This window comes from Dendrobates tinctorius, unplaced genomic scaffold (assembly GCF_039654945.1).
Source record: "Dendrobates tinctorius isolate UK_male_01 unplaced genomic scaffold, ASM3965494v1 ptg000086l, whole genome shotgun sequence".
Taxonomy (NCBI): domain Eukaryota; kingdom Metazoa; phylum Chordata; class Amphibia; order Anura; family Dendrobatidae; genus Dendrobates; species Dendrobates tinctorius.
Genome location: NW_027361754.1, coordinates 44,917,541 through 44,941,443, shown reverse-complemented (window position 1 = coordinate 44,941,443; position 23,903 = coordinate 44,917,541).

Below are 23,903 nucleotides of genomic sequence, written 5' to 3'. Positions count from 1 at the left end.
GCGGTCTGTGCGCATCATGATTCGCAGTGTGTGCGGACTGCTGGGGGTCTGTGCGGGCCTGCCGGGGGTCTGTGCCGGCTGCCGGGGGTCTGTATGGGCCTGCCGGGGGTCTGTGCCCACTGCCGGGGGGTCTGTGCCCACTGCCGGGGGGTCTGTGCGGGCCTGCCGGGGGTCTGTATGGGCCTGCCGGGGGGTGTGTGCGGGCCTGCCGGGGGTCTGTGCGGGCCTGCCGGGGGTCTGAGCGGGCCTGCCGGGGGTCTGTGCGGGCCTGCCAGGGGTCTGTGCGGGCCTGCCGGGGGTCTGTGCGGGCCTGCCAGGGGTCTTTGTGTCTGTGTGCAGGCATCGTCCGATGGGACTGCAAGTCCCATCGGGCTATGCCTACTACAATGACCGTGATTGACACATTAGCCAATGATGGGACAATAGTAGTCCCATCATCCGGCTAATGTGTTGAATTTAAAAAAAAAATATATATATATACATACTACATACATACTACATATATACAACATTCATACAACATACATACATACTACATACATACTTCATATATACTACATTCATGCAACATACATACATACTACATACATACTACATACTGTATATACTACATTCATACAGCATACATACATACTACATATATACTACATTCATACAACATACATACTACATACATACTACATATATACAACATTCATACAACATACATACATACTACATATATACAACATTCATACAGCATACATACATACTACATACGTACTACATATATACAACATTCATACAGCATACATACATACTACATACATACTACATATATACTACATTCATAAAACATACATACTAAATGCATACTTCATATATACTACATTCATACAACATACATACATGCATACTACATACTACATACATACTACATATATACTACATTCATACAACATACATTCATGCATACCACATACTACATACATACAACATGCTACAGACATACAAAATACATACTACATACTTACTACATACATACATACATGCATACTACATACTACATACATACTACATATATACTGCATTCATACAACATACATACATAGTACATACTACATACATACAACATGCTACAGACATACAAAATACATACTACATACAACATACATACAACATGCTACAGACATACAAAATACATACTACATACATACTACATACAATACATTCTTACATTCATACAATACATACATATAGACATACAGTACATATAACATAGAGTACATACTCACCCATCACTTGTCACTTTGTTCCCCGAAACCAGTGTCATCTATAGAAAATAACAAACAAGCAATATACTCTCTGATCCGCAGAAATCCACGAGTGTCCCACGACGATCTCCTGCACTGCATCCCTGAGAGGTTACTATGGTTCACTGGTCTCACTTTATGGCAAAAGCTGCGTGGGAACTTTCTCACACAGCAATGCCAAAAGTGAGACTAGGGACTACTTTTTTTACAGTGGCAGAGGAATACAGTGCGGAAGGATACCTACCTCCCGTCATTGTATTCCTGGGGCCCCTAGAGAGCGGTCGCATCAGCTGATGCTGCTGTTCTCCATGGGAGACACTCGTGGGACACTCATGGATTTCTGTGGATCAGGGAGTATATCGGTTGTTTGTTATTTTCATATTTTTTTATAAATGACACTGGCTTCGGGGAACAAAGTGACAAGTGATGGTGAGTATGTACTCTATGTTATATGTACTGTATGTCTATATGTATGTATTGTATGAATGTATTGCATGTAGTATGTATGTTGTATGTCTGTAGTATGTATGTAGTATGTATTTTGTATGTCTGTAGCATGTTGTATGTATGTAGTATGTATGTTGTATGAATGTAGTATATATGAAGTATGTATGTAGTATGTATGTATGTTGTATGAATGTAGTATATATGAAGTATGTATGTAGTATGTATGTATGTTGTATGAATGTAGTATATATGTAGTATGTATGTATGTTGTATGAATGTTGCATATATGTAGTATGTATGTATGCTGTATGAATGTAGTATGTATGTATGTTGTATGAATGTATTATATATGAAGTATGTATGTAGTATGTATGTATGTATGTTGTATGAATGTAGTATGTATGTTGTATATATGTAGTATGTATGTAGTATGTATGTAGTTTTTTTTTTTTTTACATTCAACACATTAGCCGGATGATGGGACTACTACTGTCCCATCATTGGCTAATGTGTCAATCACTGTCATTGTAGCAAGCATAGCCCACTGGGACTTGTAGTCCCATCGGACGATGCCTGCACACAGACACAAAGACCCCCGGCAGGCCCGCACAGACGCCCGGCAGTCCGCACAGACCCCCGGCAGCCGGCTCAGACCCCCGGCAGGCCTGTACAGACCCTCGGCAGTCCGCACAGACCCCCAGCAGGCCCGCACAGACCCCCAGCAGGCCCGCACAGACCCCCGGCAGTCCGCACAGACCCCCGGCAGCCGGCACAGACCCCCGGCAGGCCCGTACAGACCCCCGGCAGGCCCGCACAGACCCCCGGCAGGGCCGTACAGACCCCTGGCAGGCTCACACAGACCCCCAGCAGTCCACACAGACCCCCAGCAGCTGGCACAGACCCCCGGCAGGCCCGTACAGACCCCCGGCAGTCCGCACAGACCCCCGGCAGCCGGCACAGACCTCCGGCAGTCCGCACAGACCCCTGGCAGGCCCGTACAGACCCCAGGCAGTCCACACAGACCCCCGGCAGCCGGCACAGACCTCCGGCAGTCCGCACAGACCCCCGGCAGGCCCGTACAGACCCCCGGCAGTCCGCACAGACCCCCGGCAGCCGGCACAGACCCCCGGCAGGCCCGTACAGACCCCAGGCAGTCCACACAGACCCCCGGTAGCTGGCACAGGCCTCCGGCAGTCCGCACAGACCCCCGGCAGGCCCGTACAGACCCCAGGCAGGCTCGCACAGACCCCTGGCAAGCCCGCACAGACCTCGCCCGCACACACAGACACGCACAGTGTCCGCCCACGCACCACCCACACTCTTCCCCCCTCCCGAACAGGATGTGCAAGTACAGAAAGGGTTTTTTTTAATTCCTATATTTCTGTCCCATTGACTTGATTGGGACTTCCGGTATCGGAATCAGCGATACCCGATACTTTTTGGGTATTGGCCGATCCAATCCGATCCGATATTTCTCAATATCGGATGGTATCGCTCAACACTAGTGCTTGGCCATCAAATGGGCAAATTGACAACCTGAGCTTCAACCAGTCAGGCTGAAAGCTCAGGCTAGTGTCACATCATGTGCCCCTGAGATGGATCAGGTAAAGGAAGAGGAAGAATGCCTGGGTGACTAGGTGGTTTGTAGCACTCCAGGACTTTAGTTTTACTGTTGAGCACAGGTCCAGGAAGCTTCACGGTAATAGAGATGCCCTGTCTAGACTTCCCTGCTTGGTGACTGAAGGCGTCAAAAACCCCAGCTTTGAGCAGAGAGGGGGATATGTGACAAAGTCACTGTCAAAGTCCTGGAGGGGAGATATATTTCACTGAGGCTATTAGCTTCAGTGATTTGAAACCAAAACACTAAATGCTGAGAGGGGTTAATCGGTCATTTGAAGGGCTAGGCTTTTAAGTGTACTGCTGAAGAGCGGGTGGGAGGCTGTTCAACATATCTCTTTCCCAGAGTGGGGTTTAAAAGGTAAATAGTCAGCCTTCTGAGTCATTCGGTGTTCGTTGTGTCTGGAGCTGGGAGCTCTAGAAAAGTATTTTGTGTTAAACCATACTGAACCTGGTTGTTGTATCCCAAGTGGCTGGATTCCTGCATTTATAGGAACTGTGCTGTGGCGCCCCTGAGGATCAGTCGCCACAGAGGTACTGCACCTTCTCCTAAGGTGTAGTGCCCCACCATCCAGGTAAAGTGGGAACTCCTTTCCATGCCCCAACACTCGCACCCCACACAACAGGGTAGTTCTGCACAACCACATTGCGGCTCAGTGCTTAGAGAGTAGCAGAGCACCTCTGGTGGTTTCCTGCATGGAACACTGGATGTGCTGGGAAGTGGGTGGAGTTGAGATATATAAAAGAGTAGGAAAGTGTAGGATTATGGGTTCAGACTGACAGAAGGTCAGTGAGGAAGGAAGCCACTCGGGAGGAGTGGGGATCCCTGGAAGGAGGGATGGAGGAAGGAGTGCTGCAGCTGCCTCAGTGATCTGAGCCAGCTGGCACGGGAAAGGGAAAGAAGGAGAAAGACGTAGAACTGCAACCTAAGCATCCATAAGAGAGAGAAAGATCAGTATGGAACGAAGGAGTAGGAGAACAGAGAGGAGACGTGGGTTGGAAGAGGAACCCTGCCTATAGGTTCTCAGCGCAAGGCCGGGGCCCGGTCCCCAAGGTTGTATGGACACTTATGGTTCTGCAGCAGACACCGGTGGAGTAGTAGGCTGTAAATGCACTACTCCCATCTAAGACTTGGGGCACAACAGCAACACGGATAGAGAGCCGGGATTAAGGAGAAGGGAGTCCCGGAAGCAGGCTACAGCTGTCTGCCATACGAGTAGACTTCTTGGGAACATCTGACAGGAGGAACTCCAGGGTACCACGGTACTGGAGCACTTCACACTTTAAGGCGCAATAAAGGAGTCATTCAGGAAAGGTACATGTTGGCGGAGTGTTGGAGAGGAGCTTTCCATCTGGCCTGGAGGTTGGCTGAGTCTCTGACCCGGAGGACACGGCCCGGAGGCAGGCACCCTTGTGTACCGCAGACTGTGAGTAAAGCTTTGGAACTGCAAGCCTCGGTATCCTCCATTCATTCTTGCGCCAACCGCTCAGCACCGCTACATTTGGGTACCATCTTTTACACTGCCTGCGCCTTTCCACAACCATTACAACTACACTGCCCTGGGACATCAGCCCTGCCTGTAGAGGGCTATACCATCACTGCTGCACCACACCATCTGTCCCAGAGGATCTGTCTGCAGCGTCAGCTTAACACCTCCCTTGCCGAGCACCACAGGTGGCGTCACAAACTATTCCATTCCATTAACTACATTTCCCCATTGCTTGGGCGCCCAGGGCCACGGACCAGGTCACCGCTGCTGTGACACATTCCCCCTGACACCGGCCCGGTGCCGAGTACCCCACGGCCCTGGGAGGGCGACCCAATGCCATACTGTATCTTTTGTTTTCCCATTATACCAAAAAGGCTGTGTTTATTTTGTTGAGCCTGCAGTAGTATATGCCATATTTTGAAGAAACCAGCATAAGAAACGTTAAATTAGCCTTTTTGCATCAGCTGGACTACTCTCCTTTTTCTCAGCATAAGAAACGTGCCTGAGTCTACCTCTGTGAGCAGCCGAGTGAGCCAATCTACCACAGCCCCTATAGCATGCTGTGCTCATGTAGAGTAGCAAAAATCTGGTCACCGATTCAATCTAAGTGAACGGTCACTCACACAATACATGGATGTGTCAGGTCTAAACAAGAACCACTTTTTGTAAGCTCTTGCTAATAGAGAGGGTTCCCAACCTGTGGCTCACCCCCCCCCACCACACACACCCATGACAGCCATGTGTTCTATTAAGGCATATTAAAAGTGGTTGTCTTTATGAGTCTTAAGATGCAAATTTGAAGTGACTATATGTAACTGCAGACTTGTGAATCCTCACTTTGCGCACATTGTGCGTTGTGAGGATTCTCTGGAGTCTGCGCCAGAAGCGGGTGGTCATGCGACTAAAGGTATGCGATTTGCATAATTCCAACCACATTCCAACTAGACTGTATCTGGCCTCACTCAATACACTTGCATTGAGCGAGGCAGCGCCCACATTGATACATACTTGCGCCCACCATTGCCTGTCCTGGCACTGGAGAATCATCACAGCATGCAGTGTGACTGCAGGTTTGTAGCTTAAGGCCTGACAACCCCTTTAAGAGCAAAAGAAGATGGGGTAGTGGGTAATGTTCATACGTCTATTATTAATGAACATGCATATTCCATTTCAATTGTCTGCTAAAATCCTCCTGCAGTCGTTTTTGGGATTTTCCTCGGCTAGGTCTTTGTATGTCAATCACACTAATATAGCGTCTATGACATTGCTATCTCTGTTATCATGAATAGAGAGGGGAACGATTCCTTTTCCATTCAAAACGTTGAATAGGAAACATTTCAACTATTAAATCAGCTCAATAGTTTGAATGAACCAGAACTAGTTAATTCATCACCATGTTCCAGGCAAAAAAATCCAATTTTACCAATTTTTGTTACATTCGCAACCGAAAGATAATAAATATTATATACCTTGTGATATATACCATGGCATTTATTTCAATTAGAGTAAATGCTATTTCCAAAAGTTTCTACTGCTCAGCAAACTTCTAAAAGAGTTAGTGTGGGATAGTATGCCATTTGTCTGGACTCTCACAGCCATCAGGATATTCTCTCACGGTGGTCTAAAGAAAAGCTCTATAAGAAACTTTTCAACATTTCTGTCCAAAAAAGGGGGGCTGGGTAAGAGAGCATTCATAAAAAAAAAAACTTTTCCGTTCTTTGTATGACAAAAGAAGCTTGAGATATTCCAAAAGTGGAAAATGCCATTGGAACAGTGCTGATTGTTCAGCAGTTTTCTTAGTATTGAGCTTCTCACCTAAACAAATGGACCCAATTAAGGACCCACGTTGACAACACTCAAAGCCATATAAAAATGATTTTCCTACAACTCTCATTCTCTTTCTTGCTCTTTATGAGAGGTAATTCTGACTACCCAGACTACTGTCCGAATATTCTCAAGGTCGGGACAAATACCTTTAGACATTTCCATCTTTATTCCTACTTTTCCTCCTCTTGAACTATTCTCCTTGATGAACAGTGTAAGGACCTGTTGAAGTGCAACACAATGGAGTTAGAGGCATGATTAGAGCACTTGACTGGATGCTAGTACTATGGCTCCATACCTAGTTGTTTAAACTCAGTCAGAAGAGATATATGATACATATTTAGTGTTTTCCGGCTGAGTTCTGACTCCAAATTCAATGCATTTTTTTATTAAAAACTAATTTAAGAGAGAATTTAAAGGCTTCCATCAGAGCTCCTAAATTATCTTATTTATTTGTATAGTTTTTTACTTTTTAGAATAATTTGTAACAGAGTCAATATGATTACAAACTCCTGGTCACCAGGTGTTTGCCATTTAATCTGAGAGAACCTAGGAGAAGAACAAAATGAGCAAATACTGTGCAGAAAGTAAATGAAATAGGAATAGTACATGTAAAAAAAAGTAAGGGACTTAATTCACAATATTTTGATCAAAAGAGCGTAAAACCCACAGTGTGAATGTGCACTTATACATTGCACTTATATCAACATGTGTTCCAGCTCATTTCTTTGGTTTTACTTGGGTTTTTTGTACTTTGTACTTACAGCGGTGTGGCTCTCCCTTTTTGGAAGGTGCATCTTGGCTATATACCTTTCTAAGGCAGGTACAAAACAGTAAGGTTTGGGTCCTACTCTGCCGCCGTTTATTTTGAAATCTTCTGGCACATAGTGAGGTGAACTACAAGAATTGGCATCCATCCTGATTGGGTACACCTTGTCGCGGTGGGATGGCTTTTATGCTCTGTAATGTAGCGCTGTCATTCAGATAGGGGACACTCATTTGGCAGCCAAATAATCAGATCCAGCATGGGTTTTCCATAAAACAATATCAGTCCATGCGGTTTATTCATGCATCATAAACCATCAAAGCAATAGAAAACAGCATAGCGTCTATGACAGAGCTTCACTCTGTCCAGCCTGTGGTCACACAGGTTATGCAAAGTTCCATACACAGGCTCCTCAGCCTCACAGTTATCTCACCCATCAGGGTTCCCTCATGCCTGCTTCAGCTCACTGCAGACGTCCATTCCCTCCAGGGAACTATCAGGCATGTGCAGCCATTAAACACAGCGTTCACTTGCTGTCAGGAAGACAGCCCCATCTCTCTCAGACGGGACCTTCCAAAACGGACCAACCAGGTCCAGGCTGTTAGCGCCGCTCCCGCTGCCATACTCACCGCTCCTGCTTCTGCCCCGACTCTCTCCTCTGACGCGTCCTGCGCGCGCGCCTCCGCTCTCCTTGCTTTCCGGCGGCCGGCGTCCCGACGTTCTCCTCCACTTCCCTCGGCCGCGCGCACTGTGCCTCTGCGCACGCGCCGGAGGGATAAGCCGCACGCTCCTACCGGCAGCCACCTGTCTGCCGTGACCTGACCCGGACCGGCCCCCCGACCTATCAGAGGCCACCACCAGGTATTTCAGGCCGCCCTCCCTTAGTGGAGGCGCCTGACTATTGAGTTGCCTCTCGGTTGTCTAGGCCGCGCTCCCTGCTGCTTGTTCCTTGCTAGCTGAGCTCTAGTTTATTCCTTGTGTCTTGTGCCTCCTGTTAGTTACTGTGTCTTCTGCCTGTGTCCTCAGTGTTCCTCTGTCCCTCCGGTCCGTTCCTCCTGCCTAACCCCTGTGTCTCCTTCCTTTTCAGTTCGCCTCTTCCTGGACCCCCGCCTTCCTCCGTCCTTCTTCCTCTTCCGCAGCCTCTGGACCCTGGTCACCCTGGTTCCTCTCTGGACCTTCCTCTGTTCCTCATCACTTGTTCACCCTCCTGAGCCGACCCCTGGTCCTGGCTGCCGTGGCGCTAGAACTTCCCGAGTCTGTTCCCTAACGGTCCCTGTATAGGGGTCGGTCCACTTGGTGCGCTCGCTCGGGGAGAGCTCGGCGCCACGGTCCAGTGGGTCCACTCTCGTCACCTGTGTCCACAGCGTAACAGTATAGTCAGGCCATGGACCCCGCCGGGGCCGCTACCCAAAAGGAGTTGGTTTTCCTTAGGGAGAACCAGACTCGTATTATGTCTTTCATGAAGACCATGGATTCCCGCTTGTCGGCCTTGCAGGCCGCTGATCCTGGTAACGCCTCCCAACTGGCCAGTCTCCAGCAGGAGCTGGTTCAACAACGGGACACCCAATCCCATATTCTTTCGTATATGGCTTCGGTCGACGATCGGCTGCTTTCCCTTCAATCGGCCGCCGGACGCGATTCGTCCCGCAGTTCAGATCCCGGACCCTCTCCGCCTCCCAGGCTTGGTAGACCGCCTCGGTATGGCGGCGACCCCAAGTTGTGCAGAGGCTTCTTGAATCAGTGCAGGTTGCACTTCGAACTCCTGCCCCAACAATACCCCACCGATCGGGCCAAGGTTGCCTTCATTGTCTCCCATTTGGAGGGAGAGGCACTCTCCTGGGTAAATCCCCTGTGGGAGCGGGACGATCTCGTGGTCTCCAGTCTCCAGACCTTCACTGACACATTCCGTAGGGTCTTTGACGAGCCCGGACGGTTGGCTTCCGCCACGGAGTCTCTTTTTTGCCTCTCCCAGGGCGCTCTTACGGTCGGACAATACGCCATCCGGTTCCGTACCTTGGCCTCCGAGGTGGGGTGGAATAACGAGGCTTTGATTGGGGCCTTCTGGCGTGGCCTCTCAGGCAAAATTAAAGATGAGCTGGCAGGGCGAGACACCCCAACCTCCTTGGAGGATTTAATTTCGTTGGCCACACGCATCGACCTTCGGTTCCAGGAACGCGCTAGAGAGACTGCTAGGGACAGGAGACCGCTGAGACCATCTGCTTCTTTTCACAGGCCGTCCAGTCCACATCCGCCTGGGGCATCCTCCAGTCCGGCGTCTGAGCCAATGCAGGTGGATCGGGTCAAGTTGGCAGAACGGCGCCGTAAGGAGAGAATGATGGAGGGTCTGTGCCTGTATTGCGGCAGCGCGTCTCACTTCCTACGCTTCTGTCCTGAGAGACCGGGAAACTCCTCCACCTAGGGCAGGTAAGAGAGGCCGATCTAGGTGTGTCTCACTCCTCTCACCCCCTTACCCTTTCAGTTCAGTTGGTTTTGGGTCAGAGACGTGGTTCGGAGGTGGCCTATGTGGACTCGGGCGCGGCAGGGAACTTCATTAGGTTGAAGGAGGTAAAGAAGTATCAGATTCCTGTGATCTCCCTGAAGACTCCACGTGTCATCGCCTCAGTAGATGGTAGACCCCTACGTGAATCCGTGTTCCTGGTAACAGAGGAGGTGTGTCTGCAAATTGGGGCCTTGCACCAGGAGCGGATCGCTTTCTACGTCCTTCCCAACCTTTCCCATGCTGTGCTGCTAGGTCTTCCGTGGCTTAGGACTCATGAACCTGTCTTGGATTGGCGTTCCGGTGAGGTCCTCCGCTGGGGGCATCCCTGCCAAGAGAAGTGTCTGGGGCCTGTCCGCCCGGCTAACCCTCCACCAGCCTCCTCGGGTCCCGAGGCTCTACCAGCCGCATACTGGGCATTCTCTGACGTATTTGACAAGAAGGAGGCAGAGGTTCTTCCCCCGCATCGCCCGTATGACTGCCCTATTGATCTGCGACCCGGGACCACTCCGCCCCGAGGGCGAATTTATCCCTTGTCCCCTGCAGAGACTACGGCCATGTCTGAGTATATTCGTGAGAATTTAGCTCGAGGGTTCATACAGAAATCTTCTTCCCCGGCCGGAGCCGGGTTTTTCTTTGTAAAGAAGAAAGACGGTTCTCTCCGTCCTTGTATTGATTTCCGGGGCCTGAACGACATTACTGTGAAGAACAAATATCCGTTGCCTCTCATTCCTGAACTCTTTGACCGGTTACGGGGAGCCCGCATTTTCTCTAAGTTGGATCTACGCGGGGCTTACAACCTCATCCGCATTCGCCCTGGTGACGAATGGAAGACCGCCTTTAACACCCGGGACGGGCATTACGAATACCTGGTTATGCCCTTCGGTCTCTGCAACGCTCCCGCGGTCTTTCAGGAGTTTGTCAATGATATCTTCCGAGACTTGTTGTACTCCTGCGTGGTGGTGTATCTGGACGACATCCTTATTTTTTCCCCGGATCTGGCGTCCCATAGGAGGAGTGTTCGTCTGGTCTTACAACGTCTGCGGGAGAATCGCCTCTACGCGAAGCTTGAGAAGTGTCTCTTTGAGCAGTCTTCCTTGCCTTTCTTGGGCTACATCGTTTCAGATTCTGGGCTGGAGATGGATCCTGAGAAACTGTCGGCTATTCTTCGATGGCCTCGCCCTGTGGGGGTCAAGGCGATTCAAAGGTTCCTCGGCTTCGCCAACTATTACCGTCAATTTGTGCCACATTTTTCGTCCATCATCAAACCCATCTCCAGTATCACTCGCAAGAGCGTCAACTCCTCGTCCTGGCCTCCGGAGGCTGAAGAGGCCTTTTCCTGCCTGAAGCAAGCCTTCGCGACCGCACCTGTTCTACACCGACCCGAGGCTAGTAAGCCATTCATCCTGGAGGTAGACGCCTCTTCCACCGGAGCAGGTGCAGTGCTCTCACAGAGGTCCCCGTCCGGCCGCCTGATTACCTGCGGGTTCTTTTCAAAGGCCTTCTCGCCGGCTGAGTGTAACTACGCCATCGGGGATCGCGAGCTGTTGGCCATAAAGTTGGCGCTCGAGGAGTGGCATTACCTCCTTGAGGGCTCGGTCCATCCGTTTACCATCTTTACCGACCACAAGAACCTTGCATATCTCCAGTCAGCCCAGAGACTTAACCCTCGGCAGGCCAGATGGTCCCTCTTCTTTGGTCGGTTCGATTTTGAATTGCGTTTCCGTCCCGGGCCAAAGAACATCAAGGCGGACGCATTGTCCCGGTCTCTGCAACCCTCTGATCTGATGGAGGAACCAACTCACATTATCGATCCCGCTAAGATCATCACTGTGGCCCCGGTGAGACTGATTACTCCTCCCCCCGGCAAGACCTACGTCCCTGATGCTGAAAGAGAAAAGGTACTGCATTGGGGACATTCCTCTAAAGTTTCCGGACATGTCGGAGTCAAGAAGACATTTGAGCTCATCGCTTGTTTTTACTGGTGGCCCTCACTCCGCCAGGATGTGACAGACTTCACGGCCTCCTGTCCCTCTTGCGCCAAGGTCAAGATTCCTAGGCGACCACCCGCCGGCCTTCTGCTTCCTCTCCCGATTCCTTCGGTTCCATGGCAACATATTGGTTTGGATTTCATCACGGATCTGCCTAAGTCTTCCGGATCTACGACTATCCTGGTAGCTGTCGACCGCTTCTCCAAGATGGCCCATTTTGTTCCTCTACCTGCGCTGCCCTCCGCTCCAGAGTTGGCGAAGATTTTTATCCAGCACATCTTCCGCCTCCACGGCTTTCCACAGCATATTGTTTCCGATCGAGGGGTACAGTTCACCTCTCGGTTTTGGAGGGCCTTGTGTAAACTTCTAGAGATAAAACTGGACTTTTCATCTGCATACCATCCCCAGTCCAATGGTCAGGTTGAACGCGTTAATCAGGCACTAGCGTCTTACTTACGGCAGTTCTCTAACGCTCATCAGGATAACTGGGTCCATCTACTTCCCTGGGCAGAGTTCTCCTACAATAACCATCCCAGCGAGTCATCAGCCAAGTCTCCATTTTTCGTAGTCTTTGGCATGCACCCTGGTGTTCCTCTACCTTTTTCCGGTTCCTCCGGTGTGCCTGCAGCCAACTCCCTGACCCAAGAGTTCTCTAGGATCTGGTCCGAAACTAAGGAGGCCCTCCGGAGGTCTGGGGAACGCATGAAGAGGCACGCTGACAAAAGACGCTTGGATGCTCCAAACTACCTCCCAGGTCAACAAGTTTGGTTGTCGGCCAAGTACATTAGGCTAAAGCTCCCTTCCTACAAGTTGGGACCGCGCTACATTGGGCCTTTCAAGATTCTCAAACGTCTGAACAACGTATCTTACAAACTGGAGTTGCCTGCGTCGCTTCGGGTTCCCAACTCCTTCCACGTCTCTCTCCTTAAACCGGTTGTCCTGAATCGGTTTCACCCGGCCCCGAACCTTTCTCCTCTTCCTGTTACGTCTGATGACGTCTTCGAGGTAAAAGACATCCTGGCCTCGAAAAAAGTTAGAGGTAAAACCTTTTTTTTGATCGACTGGAAGGGTTTTGGTCCCGAGGAGAGATCCTGGGAGCCACATTAGAATATCAATGCTCCACGCATTCTTAAGAGGTTTTTAGCCAGACGCAGTGGAGGGGAGTGTAAGAGAGGGGGTACTGTTAGCGCCGCTCCCGCTGCCATACTCACCGCTCCTGCTTCTGCCCCGACTCTCTCCTCTGACGCGTCCTGCGCGCGCGCCTCCGCTCTCCTTGCTTTCCGGCGGCCGGCGTCCCGACGTTCTCCTCCACTTCCCTCGGCCGCGCGCACTGTGCCTCTGCGCACACGCCGGAGGGATAAGCCGCACGCTCCTACCGGCAGCCACCTGTCTGCCGTGACCTGACCCGGACCGGCCCCTCGACCTATCAGAGGCCACCACCAGGTATTTCAGGCCGCCCTCCCTTAGTGGAGGCGCCTGACTATTGAGTTGCCTCTCGGTTGTCTAGGCCGCGCTCCCTGCTGCTTGTTCCTTGCTAGCTGAGCTCTAGTTTATTCCTTGTGTCTTGTGCCTCCTGTTAGTTACTGTGTCTTCTGCCTGTGTCCTCAGTGTTCCTCTGTCCCTCCGGTCCGTTCCTCCTGCCTAACCCCTGTGTCTCCTTCCTTTTCAGTTCGCCTCTTCCTGGACCCCCGCCTTCCTCCGTCCTTCTTCCTCTTCCGCAGCCTCTGGACCCTGGTCACCCTGGTTCCTCTCTGGACCTTCCTCTGTTCCTCATCACTTGTTCACCCTCCTGAGCCGACCCCTGGTCCTGGCTGCCGTGGCGCTAGAACTTCCCGAGTCTGTTCCCTAACGGTCCCTGTATAGGGGTCGGTCCACTTGGTGCGCTCGCTCGGGGAGAGCTCGGCGCCACGGTCCAGTGGGTCCACTCTCGTCACCTGTGTCCACAGCGTAACACAGGCATTCACCTCATGTGACCTACTCTGGCCACCTTATATGGTCCGTAGCCACACCCACTGGGTCACATGGCTATGACCTCATCACAGGTCCTTCAACCACTCATACACACTTTACAATGGCGTTCTTAACCACACCCCTGGGTGGATTTGTAGGCAACTGGTCTCGCCCATTTCACCAGCTACCTAGAGACTTCCCAAACACATTGAAACAGCACCTCAGCAGTATCATTGCTGATCAACATACACACAAGTCTCCATCCCAAGGCCACCCACCTTGAGATACATAACGGTCATTCAGTATTCTGCCACTCATCCTATCTCCTGGGACATCCACACAGCGCCCCTAGCGGACACAGTGGTCACTACACCACAGCTCTTTTGATCAAAATAATGTCAGCTAAGTCCCTTATGTTATTTATTTGTACTATTACTATTTATTAATTTACTGCTGGGTGTCTGCTCATTTTGTTTTTATCCTAGGTTCTGTTTGTTAAATGACCACAGTGTGAATGGGCACCTACACATTGCACTTATACCAACATGTGTTCTGGCTCATTTCTTTGGTTTTTATTTAGTCTGCGAGCAACATAATGTAGGGGCAGAGAGCCTGGTTCCAGGGATGTGTCCTTACTCAGCTGTTTGGTCAATGTTTTATCAGCAGGAGATTATCACTGCAGGACTAAGTGTCAGGTGCCAGGCAGTCCAGCTAATCTGTGTAACCCCTCCTCCACCTCTGATTGACAGCTTGCTGACAATGCACAGTGTACACAAGAAGCTGCTAATCAGTGGTGTGGGTGGGTTATACACAACTAAAGGCCCTTTTACATTTAGCGATGCACCAGCGATCCGACCGGCGATCCGACCCGGTCAGGATCGCTGGTGCATCGCTAAATGATCGCTAGTGAGCTTTCATACAGAAAGATCTCACAGCGATGCAGCAGTGACGCAGAGAACGATATTTACCATTCACACACAGCGATCCTGCGTCCTCCCGCCCGCCTCCACGCGTCGCTCGTCACAGCAGGAAGTCTCAGCAGGAAGCGCCCAACGAGAAATGGAGCCGGACATTCTCGCGCGATCAGCGATAGACAGCGGGGGAGCCGGTCGCTGGTAAGTATCACACATAGCGATATCGCTAGCAATATCACTGCTGCGTCACAAAACCAGTGACGTTTTAGCGATATTGCTAGCGATATCGCTTAGTGTAAAACCCCCTTAAGCCTTCTAAGCTCTGCTACCTCTACAGCACAGAAAGCAGGGATTTTGTTAAAACTGCACAAAGCAGCCCAGTTAGTGACACAGCACTGGGATCAATGTCTGGGCTCCTACACCATGCTGCCCTTAGATAATACAGCAAAAGCTTGCTGACAGATCCCCTTTAATTAAGTATCCTGTAGATAACTAATAAACTACACTCACTGGCCACTTTATTAGGTACACCATGCTAGTAAGGGGTTGGACCCCCTTTTGCCTTCAGAACTGCCTCAATTCTTCGTGGCAGAGATTCAACAAGGTGCTGGAAGCATTCCTCAGAGATTTTGGACCATATTGACATGATGGCATCACACAGTTGGCGCAGATTTGTCGGCTGCACATCCCTGATGCGAATCTCCCGTTCCACCACATCCCAAAGATGCTCTATTGGATTGAGATCTGGTGACTGAGGAGGCCATTTGAGTACAGTAAACTCATTGTCATGTTCAAGAAACCAATCTGAGATGATTCGAGCTTTATGACATGGCGCATTATCCTGCTGAAAGTAGCCATCAGATGTTGGGTACATTGTGGTCATAAAGGGATGGACATGGTCAGCAACAATACTCAGGTAGGCTGTGGCGTTGCAACGATGCTCAATTGGTACCAAGGGGCCCAAAGAGTGCCCAGAAAAAATTCCCCACACCATGACACCACCACCACCAGCCTGAACCGTTGATACAAGGCAGGATGGATCCATGCTTTCATGTTGTTTACGCCAAATTCTGACCCTACCATCCGAATGTCGCAGCAGAAATCGAGACTCATCAGACCAGGCAACGTTTTTCCAATCTTCTACTGTCCAATTTCGATGAGCTTGTGCAAATTGTAGCCTCAGTTTCCTGTTCTTAGCTGAGAGGAGTGGTACCCAGTGTGGTCTTCTGCTGCTGTAGCCCATCTGCCTCAAAGTTCGACGCACTGTGCGTTCAGAGATGCTCTTCTGCCTACCTTGGTTGTAACGGGTGGCAATTTGAGTCACTGTTGCCTTTCTATCAGCTCGAACCAGTCTGCCCATTCTCCTCTGACCTCTGGCATCAACATGGCATTTCCGGCCACAGAACTGCCGCTCACTGGATTTTTTTTCTTTTTTGGACCATTCTCTGTAAACCCTAGAGATGGTTGTGCGTGAAAATCCCAGTAGATCAGCAGTTTCTGAAATTCTCAGACTAGCCCTTCTGGCACCAACAATCATGCCACGTTCAAAGGCACTCAAATCACCTTTCTTCCCCATACTGATGCTCGGTTTGAACTGCAGGAGATTGTCTTGACCATGTCTACATGCCTAAATGCACTGAGTTGCCGCCATGTGATTGGCTGATTAGAAATTAAGTCTTAACACACAGTTGGACAGGTGTACCTAATAAAGTGGCCAGTGAGTGTATATCAGATAACGACACCAATATCAACCAGTAGATCTTCATTTCAAGCTGTCTATAGTATTGTTTCTACTGGAACAAAGCTGGTTAGACTGAAGCTGTTTTCTGTCCCCGTTGTTTTTACACTATGGAACGCATTGTGAAGATTATATTCTTTAGATTGTGCAATGTTTCTAAGTAAAGACAAAAATAAAGCCCTCACCATCCTCGCTGGTAATGGAGTCAGCTGAAAGGAATCTTTACCGGTGAGTGCTGTGTTCATCTGGTGTGCACAGCAATGTGGGAGAGGAAAAGAAGTTCAGCACATCCACCCAATAATGTGTAAAAAAAAATGTTCACCTTTATTTTTAAGCCATTAAGACACAAATGTCCATGGTAGCATTAAAAAAATGACACATTTCTGGTAGTAGATTATGACAAAGGGCTCAACAGAAACATGTCACCTGCTTCTTAAAAACATGTCCAGAGTCTGACCTTTTCTGACTTTGAAACTGCTAAAACTCTTACTGTCACTCTTATTCACTCTCATCTGGTCTACTGCAACTCTCTTTTGGTCTCCCGCTAACTAAACTTTCTCCTCTCCAATCTGTCCTGAATGCAGCAGCCAGGGTCATATTTCTGTCCAGCGGCTTCACCGATGTTTCCACCTTGTGCCAGTCATTACACTGGTTACCCATTCTCTACAGAGTCCAATATAATCTCACTCACCAACAAAGCCCTCCACAGTTCTGCACCACCTTACATCTCCTCCCTCATCTCTGTCTATCGCCCTACACATTCCCTCTGTTCCGCAACTGATCTAAGACTAACATTCTCCATATTCCGAACCTCGTACCTCCGTCTCCAAGACTTCTCCAGTGCTGCTCCAGTTTTCTAGAATGCACTAACCAAGACAAGATGACTAATACCTAGCCGCCACGTTTTAAGTGTGCTTTAAAAACACATCTCACCTCACTAAGCCTATCTCTCCTCTGTTCCCTCTTCTATATTATTCAGAAGCTTCTCCCTCCTATTAATCTGTTTCCTCCATACACACAATAACTGTACTTGATAATTGCACTTAAACATACTGGCTGATGACCGGATCATACATATACAGATACTGGCTGATGATCGGTTCATACATGTACAGATACTGACTGATGACCGGATCATACATATAGAGATACTGGCTGATGACCGGATCATACATACAATGGGTATGGAAAGTATTAAGACCCCTTTAAATTTTTCACTCTTTGTTTCATTGCAGCCATTTGGTAAATTCAAAATAGTTCATTTTTTTTCATTAATGTACACTCTGCACCCCATCTTGACTGAATAAAAAAAAGAAATGTAGAACTTTTTGCAAATTTATTAAAAAAGAAAAACTGAAATATCACATGGTCAGAAGTATTGCTCAGACACTCATATTTAAGTCACATGCTGTTCATTTCCTTGTGATCCTCCTTGAGATGGTTCTACTTCTTCATTGGAGTCCAGCTGTGTTTACTTAAATTGATAGGTAGAGTTGAGCGACTTTGGTCGGATCGGGTTTCGTGAAACCCGAATGAAACAAAATAAGTTTCAGATGAAACTCGTCCGACTAGAGCAAAAAAAGTCGGAGTTTCGTCCGACTTTTATTTCCCATTGACTTGCATTGGGGTCGGGTTTCGGACGAAACTCCGACTTTGTTTTGCTCTAGTCGGACGAGTTTCATCTGAAACTTATTTTGTTTCATTCGCGATCCGACCAAAGTCGCTCAACTCTACTGATAGGACTTGATTTGTAAAGACGCACACCTGTCTATATCAAGCCCCCGTTACACACTGCGATATCGCTAGCAATATCGCTGCAAAGTCACCGATTTTGTGACATTGAAGCGATATTGCTAGCGATATCGCTGCATGTGATACTTACCTCCGACCGGCTCCCCCGCTGGTTATCGCTGATCGCGCGAGAAGCTGCTGGACCATTCCTCGTCATCAGCTTCCTGCGGCGCTTCCTGCTGTGACGACGAGCGACGCGTGGAGCTGGGTGGGAGGACGCAGGATCGCCGCGTCTGACAGGTAAGTAGCGATCCCCATCCCAAGCGATGTCGCTGGTGAGATCTGCCTGTGTGGCAGCTCACTAGCGACCACCTAGCGATGCACCAGCGATCCTGACCGCGTCATATCGCTGGTCGGGATCACTGGTGCATCGCTAGGTGTAACGGTACCCTCAGACCTCACAGCTCACAGTGTATATCAGACCAAATGAGATTCATGAGGTCAAAAGAACTGGCCAAGGAGCTCAGAGACAGAATTGTGGCAAGGCACAGATCTGGCCAAGGTTACAAAATAATTTCTGCAGTACTCAAGGTTCCTAAGGCTATGTGCACACGGTGCGGATTCTGCTGCGGATCCGCAGCGGTTTTGGCCCTGCGGGTCCACAGCAGATTTAGGTGCATTGTACAGTACCATTGTTTTCAATGGTAAACTGAAAAACGCTGTGCACATGTTGAGGATTTTTCAGCGCGGATTTGCTGCGGGTTACAATCCGCAGCATGTCAATTCTTTGTGCGGATTCTGCTGCAGTTTCACACCTTCTCCATTATGAGGTGTGAAACCGCAGGGCAAAACCACAGGCTAATCCACAGATAAATCGCAGGACTTTTGTCCTGCGGATTTACCTGCGGATTTTTCAACAAAATTCGCACAACCTAAAAACTACATGTGCACATACCCTAAGAGCTCAGCCAAACTGAGCAATCGTGGGAGAAAAACCTTGGTGTGAGAGGTAAAGACGAACCCCAAGATCACTGTGGCTGAGCTCCACAGATGCAGTAGGGATATGGGAGAAAGTTCCACAAGTTTTACTGCAGCCCTGCACCAGTCGGGCCTTAATGGCATAGTGGCCCGACGGAAGAGTTTGCTAAAAAAAACACATGAAGGCCTCCCAGTCTATGAGAAATAAGATTCTCTAGTCTGATGAGACAAAGATAGAACTTTTTGGTGATAATTCTAAGCGGTATGTGTGGAGAAATTGCTCGTCACCTGCCCAATACAATCCCAACAGTTAAACATGGTGGTGGCAGCACCATGCTATGGGGGTGTTTTTCAGCTGCAGGTACAGGACGACTGGTTGCAATTGAAGGAAACATGAATGCTGCCAAGTACAGAGATATCCTGGATGAAAACCTCTTCCAGAGTGCTCTGGACCTTAGACTTGGCCGAAGGTTCACATTCCAACAAGACAATGACCCTAATCACATTACTAAAATAACAAAGGAGTGGCTTCAGAAAAACTCTGTGACCATTCTTGACTGGCCCAGCCAGAGCCCTGACCTAAACCCAATTGAGCATCTCTAGAGAGACCTGAAAATGGCTGTCCACCAACGTTCACCATCCAACCTGACGGAACTGGAGAGGATCTGCAAGGAAGAATGGCAGAGGATCCCCAAATCCAGGTGTCAAAAACTTGTTGCATCATTCCCAAGAAGACTCCTGGCTGTACTAGCTCAAAAGGGTGCTTCTACTCAATACGGAACAAAGGGTCTGAATACTTATGACCATGTGATATTTCAGGGTTTTTTTTAATAAATTTGCCAAAATGACTACATTTCTGTTTTTTACAGTCAAGATGGGGTTTAGAGTGTACATCAATGAGAAAAAAATAAACTTTTTTGCATTTACCAAATGGCTGCAATGAAACAAAGAGTGAAAAATTTAAAGAGGTCTGAATACTTTCCGTACTCACTGTACACAGATACTGGCTGATGAACGGATCATGCCGCTTTATATGAAAATCCCTATTTTTTATAATTGCTGAACCTGAAACAACAAGCACTTTTCACCTACTGTGTTCCCCCTATTTTCTTGTAAACTGTAAGCTTGCGAGCAGCAGGACCCTCACTCCTAATGTAACTATTTAAACTGTATTACTTGTAAAGTACTTCAGAATATGTTGCCACAATATAAATATTATTATTATTATTATTATTACTATTAAAAGTGTCAGTTTTATTAATGCTACTTAAGATACAGCAGAAAAACGGGATGCAGTGACGGACAGGAGGAAGAGCAAGGGTTAACAGGTTTATTTACAGGGGAATAATCCATGCAGGGAGGTAAAGGGTTAAACAAGGGATTAACAGTATTAATGGCAAAAGGATATGGTGAGTTGAAGAACAACTGTACAAATCACGGCGATTCTGATGAAAGTCACTGGTTCCTCAGTCCATGAAGTGAATATTACCAACAATGGCTGGTGTGGTGTCCTTTCCCATGGGGTCCGGTAAACAACAATACCCCATCTTCTGGCGACAATGGTCGGTCTCCGGTACCTTCCACTGCCCCTAGTCCATACACTGCAGTGGCTGACAAGGGTACAGGCCACTGTCCTTTATGAACCCAACGTGGCTCTGCAACTATAATCACTGATAAAGTCAGGTCACAAGTCTCAGGGCAATTATTAGCTGTCAACGTCAGGGTGTAGATAACGGTCACGGACCCGGTCTCTTTCAGGCGGCATGCGCGTGGTACTCATGATCCTGAAGCGACTGGCACCTGGCTTTATGGCGGTCACCGGGCACACACTGCACATCTTTCTCTCTCTCTGGTCCCCGCTGTTGGCGGCGGGAGATGGTGGACGTTGGCCTACATGATGCTGATGCTCCCAGGACAGAGCCCTCCTCTCTCTGGCTGCTGCAAGACTGGTTCGGCTCTGCTCGGTGTGCATGACTCTGCTCTGTGTATACGGCTCGGCTCTGCTCTGCACGGCTCTGCTCTGCACGGCTCTGCTCTGCATGGCTCTGCTCTGCATGGCTCTTCAGCGGTGCCTCTCTCTTGATCGCTGCTGGGCACACTGCTTCCCTCAGCACAGCAGTCCCTGTCCTTCTGGTCTGCTGCAGCACGGCCTGTCACAGCACCGGTAGTCTGTGTAGGGACGGGGAGCAGAGCGCACGGCTCACCTGACTGCATGCGGTCCTCTGTTCGTGCCAAACTGCTCTTCCCCACGCACTTTTTCCTTCTGTTTCTCAGCCCCCTCTAACAGTAGGAAGCTCCGCCTCGCCAGGGCTTCCCCCAGGCAACAGGGGAAAGTCCGCCTCACTCAAGCTTACCCCCAAGAACAGGGGATGCAGCCTCTTCAGTTCCGGACCCAGCATGCAGGTACCCACAGTCCACTCGTCCCCCTTACACTCCATGGACATTCGTAGTTTAATGGATTAAAAATAAAGATGAACATTTTTATACACTATCGAGCAGATCTGTTGAATTCCTTTTTCCTTTCCATGTAAAGTATTGTATATTGTCCATGTTTTTAGCTACAATTGTGCAGTGATCCCATTCTTTATTTTAGGACTCGTGCAGAGTATATTTTTGGTCTGAGTGCCTTCCGATAAAACATTGGATCGCACTTGGACCAATGTTACTCTATGTGGCCGTGCACATGTCCGATTATTTCCTCAGACAGAGTCTGTCCAAGGTCAAAATGGTAGCATGCATAATTTGATCCTATATTCGGGTCGCACTCGGCCATGCAAGTCAATGAGTCTCCACAAAAGAATCGACTGCACTGAAATGACATCTGAGTGCAGTTCAATTTCCATGCACTGCCAGAATGGAGAAGATGGAGGAATATATGTATCCTTCCTTTCCGAGAAAATCGGGTCACACTGTGATAATAATCTGGTCAAACTCTCATCAGAATGTGATTAGCATAATCAGAACGATTTTCTTAGATGAGAGTTAATACAGCCGTATTACCCTAGCATTACAGTGAGCCATAACACTTGACTGTGAATTTCATGGGTGTACATGGGAAAATAATAATAATAATAATAATTTTATTTCTATAGCGCCAACATATTCCGCAGCACTTTACATTTCAGAGGGGACATGTACAGACAATAGACATTACAGTATAACAATAATCACATAGATCATAACAGATACCAAGAAGAATGAGGGCCCTGCTCGCAAGCTTACAATCTATGAGGGGAAAAGGGGACAACCTGGTCATGTGCCCTGAGTATTGAGAGCTAGGAGTAGTGCCCACAGGACACATGTTGCTAGCAAACTGTGTCCATCATCTATCATAGCAGATACTTGTTCCCCAGGTGGAAGAAACCCTATAGGGGCAATTATTACCCCCAGACCAAGCATGTGCGGGGTTAATATTTTGCATTAGCCCTGAAGCTTCAAGCTGTGACTTTTGGCGTAAATGTAGCGGATGCAAAGATGGGAAATAATGGAGGTTCCAAAGGCTTAAAAGGGAATGATAATATAAATGGTTCCTCACTGCTGAGGCTATTGTAGATTTTGCATTAAGGCTACGGTTACACAATAGTATTATACAGTCCATGTAGAGACCATAATGCTTGGACCGACCGCAAGTCACCTAACCCCAACTACAACCTTATTTGTCTTTGAGACTGTTAATTCGGGTTAGGAGAACCATGGCTGTTCTTGGAATTGCGGTCTGAACGAGGACTTGTATAATATGTGTGTGTGTGAACGTAGACTAATGTCCAGAAGCTTCAACTTACTCCTGTCTCAAGAACATAACGGGTAATCTTTCAGGTGGATAGTTACCATCATGTAAATGCATCAAGGAGGTGTCTGATTGGCTCCAAATTTATTCTGCAGCCAGTCAAAGACCTCAAACATCCAGCAAATGTCATTAACGATCTTCATCATCAAGAAGAACAAGGAATCCTGGAAGAGATGATCCAGCCCCCAAAGAGCCCTGGTCTAAATATCATCCGGTCTGTGTTGGATTGGATGAAGAGACAGAAGGTTTCGCACAAGCGACATTCACAGAAGATTCGAGGTTGGTTCTCCAAGTTGTTTGGAACAGCCTCCTGCCGAGTTGCTTCAAGATTTAGAAGAACTGATGAAGGCAAATGACGGTCTCAACAAATATTGATGTGATTTAGATTTCTCTTTTGTTCATTTACTTTGCATTTTGTTAACTGATAAAATAAACTATTAACATTTCTATTTTTTAAAGCATTCTTGCTTGGCAGCATTTTTTCCGTAACTGCCTAAAACTTTTGCACAGTACTGTATATTTTAACTTGTTAATAATATTGTCATTCTAAATGACTGAGGAGGGAGGCAGAGAGGCATGTTAATTAGCAACGCTGAATTAATAGCCAATTGACATATCCCTCACCCGCTCCTATACATTCGATATGGTGGCGGCACCAGGATTTCTGAACAGAAGGCAGATTCATACCACAAATGCTTTTATTTTGCATGTCACATGAGATTTTCATATTTTCATGAAGGGATAATTAGCCTGTACAGCATTGCAATCAACGATGGGATTTGATCTTAGTTACCATCAGTCACCCTTGTGACCAAGCAGGAGCACAGACAAAGGAGATATCTCACTGTTTGATAAATCACTCCATGGGCCACCATCCATTG